Genomic DNA, 13,430 nt, shown 5'->3' on the forward strand with positions numbered 1-13,430 from the left:
TAGACAATTTTTCTCTGAGTTGGCTGGTTTTCCTCCCACATCCTAAACATGGGTCAGGTAAATTGGCAAGTTGAAATTGGTTCCAGTGTAATTAAATGTTGATGTATACATGGGTGTATATGTTTTCCTTTGAGCATAACAAAGGAAACTTGGGAGAAACTCTAAATGGCAGGAAATAAGCAAAGCATAAATGATTTATCAATCCATTTTTTATCCAGAAAAAAGGCTTTCCAGTTACAGTTTTCAAAGGCGCAAAGCAGCCAAGAAAGGGGTGCCAGTCAAGGCCAATGTGCTTATTACAAAATCTCTATTCACTATCTTTATGCAAGGACACATTCAATAGTTCCGAAAGAAATCTTGAATATACTGGTATATGTTACTAACAGACAGACCAAAGAGAAGGGATTTACCAGATTTTTGTTGAAAACATTTCTACAGACAGCTAAATGTGGAGATAAAATGTGAGGGTACATGCAAGCTCTGAATCGTGTATTAATACAAAGGCAGTACACAATAAGTGAACAAAACAAAACTAAAACTAAAACGTTAGCATGGTTCCTCTGATAGCATCCAACTATAAATACTCTTGCATAATATAAAACCCACTTAATCCAATTCAAGATCACCAGGTAGCTTTAAAGATAACTCATCACAGCTAATCTGAACTGTAATGTAAAAAAATGTCTTTCTAGTGACTAAGTTAATTATGCAAAAAAAAAAAAAATACTGATTCTGTTCATAGGCAGACTTAATACTAAACCAGCAAATCTTCAGTACATACAAGTAAGAGCAGAGCATGATGGTAAATGCTGCTGATGCAATAACCTTGTGCACTAGTCACTGTAAGCATGAAAAAACACCCTTTGTTTTTCTTTCATTTCTACAATATGATTGTAGTGACTATGAATTATACATTTTACTTACAGATCACTGGAAAACACTAGCAAGAAGCATAGTTCAAGATTATAGGAATGAAGGTACAAGAAGATTCTTTGTGCAGAATGTATCGTCCAAGATGTTTATGTTTTCTGGTCTGTACTCAAATCTTTACTCATAATTTAAGTAGATCACTGTGTTCCAATGACATGGCCTTTAAAAAATGCTGTGAGTAGAGTAGTGACTCATGAGAGCCCTTCATAACCATAATATCACATAGGAGGCAAAAGGTACAAAATTAGGGCAAATTCATTAACATAATACTTAAGACAGGAATGGACACAGGGAGATCAAGTATCAAAAACAGCTCAAAAGAAATAACGAACAGGAAAGTTCACATGTTCCTGCATAAACTGCTGGTCAACACCTGTCCAACTAATGGGTTACCTATTTGACTACCATAATACCATAATAAAGTTGATTCTGCTTTAAAACCCCTTCTAATGTAATTTCTGACCAAGCTCCAGAAACACATCTGAGATCAGGGAAGGCTTCCCCAGAAGGTCTTCCTATTCCTACTCACCCTAAGCTCTCTATTGCCCTTTAAGGGCTAAGTCTCCAAGACAGCTTCTATAATTCCAATTCCTGGTAGTTTCTGGGAACAGACACCTGCTAGGAGCTGGGTGATGTTGCCTATATTTTCTCCCAGGCTTCACTCTTTTGTTGAACAGACTTCTCTGTCAACTACAAATAACCCTGCCCTATAGTAACCTAAGGGAGCACCACAAACTTCCACACAGATTTTTGTCATCTCATACAAGTGCTTTTACTCCTGTCTAATACTGTTCTGGGGAACACAGCAAACATACTTGGTATGCTGGCCCCACAGCAATCCTCATGCTCCCACTCTGGCATATGCAGTGCCCCTTTTTTATCTTTCAGGGATTTTTTTTATACTGGAGGTCTTCTGTAGGACAAAGCTCTATCCTTTTCATCCTAATGATATTAGCCAATAAAATTTATTTCTCTGATTTAAATGATGTACTTGCAATAAGCAAGGCCAACAGCACTAACACAGAGTATGTACATTTTTTGTTTATTATCCCTCCCTACAGTTTAAATAATTATTTTCTTTCTTTATCTTCCAATAAATTTTATAGCTATGCCAAAAATCCTTTTATGATTTTCATTTTCATGTGTCATGGAGTGAGATGTCAACAAATCAGAAAACACTACCAAGTCATTAGTTCTTTTAGAGTTGTTTTGATGCTACTGTCAACTCATTTTTATGAGACTATTCAATTTTTCAGTGCACTTTTCCCACTATTTCTGACATTTTTAGGTATTTCAAGAAAACAAAGGGAACAAAAAAGACCTTAAAGAAAACAAAAGACCTTCAAAGGGCTACTTAAGTCTAAGACATCATCAGTGCAACATCATTATATGTCACAGTTGGTGGAATAGACAGATGTAGGTCCCAATCATCTGGCCTATTCCATTATGTTGGGTTTGAGGCCTGCATCCATTTCCACATCCCGGCAAGTCTTGACGTTACACTCCGAGTGAAAGTTTGTTACATACAAACTGCAAAGCTAAACCTGGGGTCCCTTATTATCTCTTTCTAAAACCTTAACACACTCACCATGCACCACTCCATCATCTATACCAAATGGCTATATAATGCAATCAGAGCACAGCTCAAAAATCATACAAGTAATATTTCTGAATTTAAGATCTTAGAGATTAAACATTAGGAGGAATGTTCAAACCATTGCCTTCAGATAAGAGTTAAGAAAAATTTTGAGAAGGCCTGAAACAAACATAAGGAAAAGTCAAGGTAAAATAGAGAATAAAAAGAGTAAATTTAAATATAAACTAATCCTAGTTCCCTGCTGGTAAACTCCTGACTCTCCCTCTGAAAAATTCCTGGAAATCCTCCTTTTATAACTAGTCTTATTTGAACTTTTAATAACATGGATCAATAAATCATCCAGCTCTAATATGGAGACATGGCAATCTACTGTGTGCTATGTTGGGAGATGGTTGGCCAGTAGTCAGTGACACATCCCCAATCTTAATTTTGTAATTTCTCCTTTTGTCTGCATGTATTTATTCTCTTCTTTAGGGCTTACGGTGTTATTAGTACCTCTCTCCCAAGTGTGCATGTGAATCAATACCTTTTGATCCTCTAGAGTTCTCTGTTACTGGGTGGTGTAGGCAAGATCAGTTTGTCATTTATCATGCATCACTTATCTGTATCATTTGCTTTGTAGTCTACTTTGCTCATTGTTAACTGCTGTTATATGAATACAGTTAAGGCAGCAAAGTCTACAGAGAAAGGCAAATAAACAACAAAAATGTGAACATTGCTATATTTCTTATTAATGTAAATTTCACAGCACTGCTCTTTTCTAAAGAATAAGAAATAAAGCCCATATCATAAAACAATTAATTAGAGGTAAAATGACTGATTGATTAAGAAACTGACTGGAACCAAAGCCTTCAGCCACAGAGATACCTCAGTTCAGGGACTGAAAATCAGTGACATAAACTTACTACCTATTTTTAGGGAAGACGCTTTGTGTTATTCACATCTTCAACATGTTAAGAATCAATGCTGTACACAAACATGCATTCATTATTTTACAAATATATTTAACAATCAGGTAACTACTTTCCTGTAAAAATAAAAACGTGTCAGTGTCCAATATAGTTTGCCCATATCTTCATTCCTGGCATTAAAAGTTAACAAATAATACTAAAACATTTTTACATAATAAACATTTTGTAATTTCTTATGCAAAATTATCTGCCAGGGCTATGTGGGTGGTGGGGGGGGGGACTAAGTTACTTCTTATTTACCCTTTTTACTCCAACAGCAAAAGTGCCAACATGATAATAGGCTCTGTAGCCACAATACTCAGCAACAATATGAAATCAAGGTTAAAGCTATTGTATGAAACAACGTATTACTTTTACTTAAGTTTACAAAATGTCCTCAAAAGTTCAGAATCAGCGTCTCTCTGACCAAACAGTGAGCTTTGTGAGCTTGAATGTCAAAGGTCTCAATCATGATCTAAAGAGAAAAAGAGTATTTTCTCACCTAATAATAATAATAATAATTCTTTGCATTTACATAGCGCTTTTCTCACTACTCAAAGCGCTCAACAATTGCAGGTTAAGGGCCTTGCTCAAGGGCCCAACAGAGCAGAGTACCTTTTTTTGGCATTTACAGGATTCAAACCGGTAACCTTCCGATTGCCAGTGCAAATCCCTAGCCTCAGAGCCACCAAATGCCAAGATAGTATTTTTACAGGAGACTCACTTAATAAGTAAAGACCAGTTTTGGTTGCAAAGAGATTGGATTGGCCAAATCCTTCATTAAAGCTATACTAAGAAAATTAGAGGTGTGGGAATCTTGATAAATAAAAGAATCTCATTTGTAGTATCCGATGTAGTATCTAACCCAGCCACAGGGGATGCACAAACCAGTGTGTTTCTTTATGCCGGTCCCAAGCCCGGAAAAATGGGGAGGGTTACGTCAGGAAGGGTATCCGGTGTAAAATTTGGCCAAATTAATATGCGGACAACAATAAAAATGTCCATACCGGATCGGTCAAGCCCCGGGTTAACAACGACCGCCACAAGTACTGTTAGCCAACAGGGTGCTGGCGGAAATTGGGCTACTGTTGGCCAAAGATAGAAGGAGAAGGAGAAGAAGAGGGGAGAGACGTGTCCGGAGGCAGGAGGAGAGGAGAAAAGTAAAGAAAGTGGAACTGAGGGCAAGAACTTTGAATGTTGGCAATACGACTGGTAAAGGGAGAGAGTTAGCAGATATTATGGAGAGAAGGAAGGTTGAAATATTGTGCATGCAAGAGACTAAATGGAAGGGGAGTAAGGCCAGGTGGATTGGAGGTGGATTCAAATTGTTCTATCATGGTGTGGATGGGAGGAGAAATGGGGTAGGAGTTATTCTGAAGGAACAGTATGTCAAGAGTGTTTTGGAGGTGAAAAGAGTGTCAGGCAGAGTAATGATTATGAAGCTGGAAATTGGAGGTGTGATGATGAATGTTGTTAGTGCATATGCACCGCAAGTTGGGTGTGCAATGGGTGACAAACAAGATTTTTGGAGTGAGTTGGATGAAGTGATGAACAGTGTACCCAAGGGACAGAAAGTGGTGATTGCAGTGGATTTCAATGGGCATTAAAAGGAAACCTGGTGGTGGAATGAGGAAATACAGGAGAGTATACAGAGGAAGAGGATGGCAAAGAAGAAGTGGGATAGTCAGAGAGACGCAGAAAGTAGACAAGAGTACAACGAGATAAGGCACAAGGTGAAGAGAGAGGTGGTGAAGGCTAAAGAAAAGGCGTATGATGAGTTGTATGAGAGGTTGGACGCTAAGGAGGGAGAAAAGGACCTGTACCGATTGGCTAGACAGAGGGACCAAGCTGGGAAGGATGTGCAGCAGGTTAGGGTGATAAAGGATAAAGATGGAATCATACTCACAAGCGAGGAGAGTGTGTTGAGCAGATGGAAAGAGTACTTTGAGAGGCTGATGAATGAAGAGAACGAGAGAGAGAAGAGGTTGGATGATGTGGAGATAGTGAATCAGGAAGTGCAACAGATTAGCAAGGAGTAAGTAAGGACAGCTATGAAGAGGATGAAAAATGGAAAGGCCGCTGGTCCAGATGACATACCTATTGAAGCATGTTGGTGTTTAGGAGAGATGGCAGTGGAGTTTTTAACCAGATTATTTAATGGAATCTTAGAAAGTGAGAGGATGCCCGAGGAGTGGAGAAGAAGTGTACTGGTGCCGATATTTAAGAATAAGGGGGGATGTGCAGGACTGCAGTAACTACAGGGGAATAAAATTAATGAGTCACACCATGACGTTATGGGAAAGAGTGGTGGAAACTAGGTTAAGAAGTGATGTGATGATTAATGAGCAGCAGTATGGTTTCATGCCAAGAAAGAGCACCACAGGTGCAATGTTTGCTCTGAGGATGTTGATGGAGAAGTTTAGAGAAGGCCAGAAGGAGCTGAATTGTGTCTTTGTGGACCTGGAGAAAGCGTATGACAGGGTGCCTCGAGAGGAGCTGTGATATTGTATGAGGAAGTCAGAAGTGGCAGAGAAGTATGTAAAAGTTGTACAGGATATGTATGAGGGAAGTGTGACAGTGGTGAGGTCTGCGGTAGTAGTGACGGATGTATTCAAGTTGGAGGTGGGATTACATCAGGGATCGGCTCTGAGCCCTTTCTTATTTGCAATGGTGATGGACAGGTTGTACGGACGAGATTAGACAGGAGTCCCTGAGGACTAGGATGTTTTCTGATGACATTGTGATCTGTAGCGATAGTAGGGAGCAGGTTGAGGAGACCCTGGAGAGGTGGAGATATGCTCTACAGAGGAGAGGAATGAAGGTTAGTAGGAACAAGACAGAATACATTTGTGTAAATGAGAGGAAGGTCAGTGGAATGGTGAGGATGCAGGAAGTAGAGTTGGTGAAGGTGGATGAGTTTAAATACTTGGGATCAACAGTACAGAGTAATGGGGATTGTGGAAGAGAGGTGAAAAACAGAGTGCAGGCAGGGTGGATTGGGTGGAGGAAGAGTGTCAGGAGTAATTTGTGACAGATGGGTATCAGCAAGAGTGAAAGAGAAGGTCTACAGGACAGTAGCGAGACCAGCTATGTTATATGGGTTGGAGACAGGGGCACTGACCAAAAAGCAGGAGACAGAGCTGGAGGTAGCAGAGTTAAAGATGCTAAGATTTGTACTGGGTGTGACGAGGACAAATAGGATTACAAATTAGTACATTAGAGGGTGTCACACACGCGTGTTTAGGAGACAACTAAAGGGCTTGAGTACATGTGATTCCACGCCAGACCAGGGGGTGGCAAAGTGCACTAATTCTCCCTCTCGATCTTTTGCAGATCATTCTAGGGAACCAGACCAGACCAACTCTGGGGCAGCCAATGATGTCACTTCCAGTTCGGTCCTGATGACATCACTTCCTCTACTGGCCTTTAAAGCTGCCATCTTGTGTATAATGAGTTAGTTCTGTTTTGGACTCTGTTGTGTGAACATGTCTGTTCTTTGGAATCAATTTTGCAGCTGGGAAAAATTATACGGGTGGCTGCCCCAAACCGTCTCAGTGTCTTATGGTCGTTTTTGTGACAGTGGTGTAGTCAGCAGGATGATAAGAACCCAGAAGAGAATGGGACCGGACCTGAATCATGACCATGTGGGAGAGTACCGGGGCCGAACTTCCGGGTGGGGATTGCGTCTCGGATTTCGGAAAGAACCGGTGCAGACTCTTTTCCCTTTGTCTAGTTCCGGGCCACAAAAACCAAATAGGGAGAGTGTCGATGGGACACACAGATGTGGGTTGGTCTCTATGGGGGAAGCGACGGGGACTTATTATGCTCTCTCGGAGGAGAGAGCTGTCCTCACCGCCGCCGCGGCTAAGGCTCCAGAGCAAAGTGGGGATTCCCCAGACCAGCAGGTGAAGAAATTGCAGGAATGGAGACTAGACCCTGAGCTGTCTACCAAAGAGCAGCTTGATGTTCTGTGGGAAAAGGTGGTAGGTTGGTTAAGGCCCGCTGAGTGCACCACCTTCCAAATTGTAAAGAAGGTAGCCTGCTTTATATTAATAAATAACCTGCCAGAGCATTTCACCCAGCCGGTCTGGGGAGAATTTTCTAATGTGAACAAGCTCATTGAGCTCATCGAAACATTTAGGACAGCCTCCCAATTTGGGAGAGCAGAACAGTCCTTTAGCGGACGCCATAGAGATTATGTCCTTCCTAATCTGCCCTCTCAGCATAAACTGGAGTTTGCACCAGAGTCCCCGATTCCGCAGGTGTGGCCCTCTCTCAGGAGCGAGGCGGAACGTAAATGGAGAGAGGGGGATGGATTGTGTGCACTTTCAAACCCCTTGTTAATGGCTCATACGGGAGAGGTAATTGTAAATGGATTCAAAGTGGAAGCTCTATTTGATTCCGGTAGCAACATTTCCATTGTTGATGAGTGGTATGTACTACTGCGACAGTGGTTAAAAATAAAGACTAGTATTACCTCTGTGCACGGAGATAGCTGCTTCTATAAATCTGCCCAATGTTTCTTCAGCCAGGGAGGATCAGTTAAAAGAATCACCGTAGTGGTCCTCCCAAATCCACCTTTCGCTGTAATTCTCAGGCGGGACTGGTCTGATAATAAAAGCGGTGAAGTACTGACCCCTCCTAAACCTAAGTTGGGCCTAGTAACAGACGGGAATCCTCCATACCAGGTTGTCTCCACACAGTGTACTCAGCCGGTACAGAGAGAGATACGGGAGACCAAGAGGAGGAAGGGAAGCTTCCTGGGCCGTCACAGACCATTACGTCATCTGTCCGCGTCTCGCCAGAGCGGGATGATTCCCCGCCCCTTGAGGTCAGACCAGACCCTCTCTCAGACCTAAGTTTACAATTTAGACAAACACCGGCCTCATTTAAAAGGGAACAATGGAATGATGATTCCCTTAAATTTGCAAAGAATGCAGTAGTTCTCGTCAATGGCCAAAGCACCCTTCAGCCCATGCCACAGGGGCCCCACTTTGTTATAGAAAATTATTTATTATATCGGGTCAGTGAGCACGAGGTGGGGGTGCGGAAGCTGTTGCTAATCCCACGAAAATTTCGGAGGCAGGTTTGTGAGTTAGCGCACGCCCACCTCCTAGGAGGCCACCTGGGCACTGAGAAAACATTAGAGCATATCAAGCTCCATTTCTATTGGCTGGGAATTAACAAGGAGGTTTGCCGCTTCTGTGTCTCTTGTCCAGAGTGTCAGCTGCGCCAAATTCCTAGGAGGAACCGTACTCCTCTTGTTCCCCTTCCATTGATTGATGTCCCGTTTGATAGAATAGGGGTCACCATAGTGGGACCCCTGAAACCCTCGGGCCAAGGACATAAATATATATTAGTCCTCGCACATTATGCGACCCGGTATCCAGAAGCTGTTCTGTTGTGCTCAGCTAATTCTAAAGCAATTCCATGGGAACTGGTAGGGGTCTTTGTGCGAGTTGGGGTTCCTAAAGAAGTCCTTATGGACCAAGGGACGCCATTTACCTTGGAGACGTTCAGGGAAACGGCTAAGTTACTTAAAGTAAAGCACTTGAAGACCGTGGTGTATCATCCTCAAACCGACAGTCTAGTGGAAATGTTTAATCAAACTCTCAAACTGATGCTTCGCAAGTTGGTCAGCGGGGATGGAAGGAATTGGGATCAACTCCTCCCCCTCGTACTCTTTGCCTACAGGGAAGTCCCTCAAGCCTCGTTGGGGTTCTTACCCTTTGAATTATTATATGGACAACAACCGTGGGGCATATTGGACATTTTAAAATAAGGTTGGGAAGGAGAGGCTCTTCCCTCGACTAATATTTTGGAATATATTGCGCAGTTACGCGATAGATTTGAGAAAATTCGACCCATATTAAAAAGTCACATGCAGGAGGCACAAGCAGCACAGGCCCACTATTATGACCGTGGCACGACGCTTCAGGAATTCCAACCAACTGATCGAGTCATGGTGTTGGTTCCCACCTCCCACTCTAAACTACTTGCCCACTGGCAAGGACCATACGAAGTTAAGGAGAGAAAAGGACTCGTCGACTATTTGGTGAAACAGCCTAATCGTCAACCGAGCGAGCGGCTATCTCACGTGAATCTGCTGAAACCGTGGAAGGAAAGGGACTCTGATCCCACCTCCGGCCAGCCCCACTCCTTCTTTGCTCAGACCAATACACTTAACTTCAGATCTAATTTGAATACCCGACAGAGGTGAGAGCTCGAAGCAGTTATCTCGTCCATCTCGGAGGTGGCAGACGAAAACCTCTCTTTGGTTGCCCACGATATTGTGACTGAACCCGGGGTTATAGTCCGAGAATGCCCCTATCGTCTTCCCGATGCAAAGAAGGCTGAAGTGGAACTGGAAATCAAGCACATGCTGAACCTAGGAGTCATAGAGGAAAGTCATAGTCCCTGGTCCAGCCCAATAGTCTTGGTTTCTAAGCCCAACAGGAGTTAGAGGTTTTGCAATGACTTCCATCGGCTTAATCAGGTCTCACAGTTTGATGATTATCCGATGCTTCAAGTGGACGACCTCCTTGAGAGGCTTGGACAGGCTGAATATCTGACCACACTTGACATGACCAAGGAGTACTGGCAGGTTCCTTTAACGGACTCTGCAAAGGTTAAAACCGCGTTTAGCAGCCCTAGTGGGCACTGGCAGTATCGTGTCCTTCCATTCGGGTTACATGGGGCTCCTGTGACTTTCCAGCGTCTGGTGGACAAAGTGCTCCGTCCCCGTAACACATATAGTGCTGCCTACCTGGATGACGTCGTCATCTATTCCAGTACCTAGAAGGAACACCTACAGCACGTCTGAGCGGTATTACGGACGCTGGGTGAAGCCGGTCTTCAATTCAATCCAAAAAAATGTTTCCATATGTTTGGGCTACCTGGTGGGTCGTGGTACTGTGAAGCCGCAGTACTCTAAAATAGATGCCATTTTGAAATGGCCCCGTCCGCGAACCAAGCAGCAAGTCCAGGCATTTCTCAGCTTACAGTAATCCCTCGCTATATCGCGCTTCGCCTTTCGCGGCTTCACTCCATCGCAGATTTTATATGTAAGCATATTTAAATATATATCGCGGATTTTTTGCTGGTTCGCGGATTTCTGCGGACAATGGGTCTTTTAATTTCTGGTACATGCTTCCTCAGTTGGTTTGCCCAGTTGATTTCATACAAGGGACGCTATTGGCAGATGGCTGAGAAGCTACCCAACTTACTTTTCTCTCTCTCTTTCTTGCGCTGACTTTCTCTGATCCTGACGTAGGGGGATTGAGCAAGGGGGCTGTTCGCACACCTAGACGATAGGGATGCTCGTCAAAAAATGCTGAAAGATTATCTTCACTTTGCTCCCTTCTGTGCTGCTGCTTCCTTTAAGCGACATGCTGCATGGTGCTTCGCATACTTAAAAGCACGAAGGGCACGTATTGATTTTTGGTTGTTTGTTTTTATCTCTCTCTCTCTCTGCTCCTGAAGGAGGGGGTGTGAGCTGCCGCCTTCAACAGCTTTGTGCCGCAGTGCTTCGCATACTTAAAAGCCAAACAGCCCTATTGATTTGTTTGCTTTTCTCTATCTCTCTGACATGATCTGCTCCTGATGCGCACTCCTTTGAAGAGGAAGATATGTTTGCATTCTTTTAATTGTGAGACGGAAATGTCATCTCTGTCTTGTCATGGAGCACAGTTTAAACTTTTGAAAAAGAGACAAATGTTTGTTTGCAGTGTTTGAATAACGTTCCTGTCTCTCTACAACCTCCTGTGTTTCTGCGCAAATCTGTGACCCAAGCATGACAATATAAAAATAACCATATAAACATATGGTTTCTACTTCGCGGATTTTCTTATTTCGCGGGTGGCTCTGGAACGCAACCCCCGCGATGGAGGAGGGATTACTGTAGCAGGGTACTACCACCGGTTTGTGCCACGTATTTCGGAGAGAGCTGTGCCCTTGACTGATTTAACAAAGAAGAGGGCTCCTAACATTGTGGTATGGACTGATACGACAGAAGCTGCATTCCATGACTTAAAAAGTGCCCTGACGTCGGCACCTGTTTTGAAGGCAGAAGAAGAAGTATAAATGTAGTATCTGATCCTGGAGGGCAATATGTTACAGTGATGAGTAATTTATCTAAAGTAATTTTGATAAATACCTATGTACCTAATGTGGATGATAGAGGTTTCATCCAAAATGTATTTGTATCTATTCCTAATGTGAACATGTGAAAATTATAATGGCTGGAGACTTCAATTGTGCTTTAAATCCAAACATGGATAGGTCTTCTTCTACAGTAACGACATCTAACACTGCAAAAACAATCACAAAGTTTGTGATGGATCATAACGTACTAGACCCATGGAGCATATTTCATCTTCTCGCTAGTACATCACTTATACTCAAGAATTGATAGTTTCCTTATTGTTAATAATTTATTGCCCACTATCAAATCTTGCAAATATGACACTACTGTTAGCTCTGGCCACACCCCTCTGATCATGGAACTTAAATTTTTTTGCCTTACGTACTCATCTCGTAGCTTGGAGTGTTAACCACCTGTCATTAGATATTGAGAACTGTACAGAATCTGAGCAAATTTATTATTCTTAGAGACAAATACTTCCTCAGAAGTGGGCACAAGGCAGGGAACCAATCCTGGGCAGGGTGCCAACCCACCGCAGGACACACACAAACACACCCACACACCAAGCACACACTAGGGCCAGTTTAGAATCGCCAATCCACCTAACCTGCATGTCTTTGGACTGTGGGAGGGAAATACTCTGGGAAATTCTGAATGCTTTTTAAGAGGGTGGATTATTTCATATCTTTCCCACAAAAATAAACTGGAAACCAAGAAGGTGTCAGAGCTAATCAATGAAATTACCAGAATTGATCCAGAATATGCCAGGTTTCCAAATGAGGCACTTCATAGGAAAATACATGTTTTGCAATTAGAATTTAACCTCTTGAAAACAAAAGAAATGGAACGGTTCATTATTAAATTGCAACATCAATACTATGAACACGGGAAGAAGGCAAATAAGATCTTAGGTTAACAAATCCGCAATAACAAAAATTACCAACACAAATGGAGATAAAATCATTGATCATAAAAATATAACCCACACGTTTAGAGAGTACTATAAGTCCTTATATTCAACCTAGTTTAAAGATGATAAGACACAATCTAATGGGTTTTTTAACGCATTATAAATACCACAGCTAGATACTCTTAGAGCAGAAAAACTGGATAAATCTTTGACTCTCTCAGAATTACTAGATGCTGTAAACTCACTCCAGTGTGGGAAGGAAGCAGGCCCTGATACATACCCAGTGTAATTTTATAAAAAAAGTTTCAAACAAGTTAGTTCCACTGTTATTAGACAACATTTATAGAATCTAAAGACACAATTCTACATTCTCCAAGCACTAATTACAGTTTACAATTACAATTAAATAAAATTATGTGCCACTATGTCCTTCACATGCATTTCATTCACAAGTGTACACAAACTTCATAAATATTCACTATGTTATCAAACATGTCTAAACAAGTGATTTATAAAGTAAAATGCGAAAGATGAATGTACAACACAGTAGATGCATGGCCAAATAATAAACTTGTCCTCACAAGATTTACTCGCATTGTCTCTTTGATCTTCTTTCATCCTGCAAACAAAGAAAATATAATGTTGGATTTTCATACATTTTGTGATTTTGTATTCAGTTAAAGTTTTCTCTAAGTAATTCAATGTTCATTTAAATAATTATTTAATTTAACACAACAAATGATACAATTCTTGCAAATACAGTGGTTTACACAATTTGAACTGTCCTGTTATACAAGTGAAAATTATACTAAAACAACTTCTTAGTAAAAAATTGCCTTACAAATTAAATTCAGAATTTCCACATTTTACTGACATTTGTTTTACAATGACAACTGTTGA

Source organism: Erpetoichthys calabaricus, chromosome 7 (assembly GCF_900747795.2).
Source record: "Erpetoichthys calabaricus chromosome 7, fErpCal1.3, whole genome shotgun sequence".
In the NCBI taxonomy this organism is placed as follows: domain Eukaryota; kingdom Metazoa; phylum Chordata; class Cladistia; order Polypteriformes; family Polypteridae; genus Erpetoichthys; species Erpetoichthys calabaricus.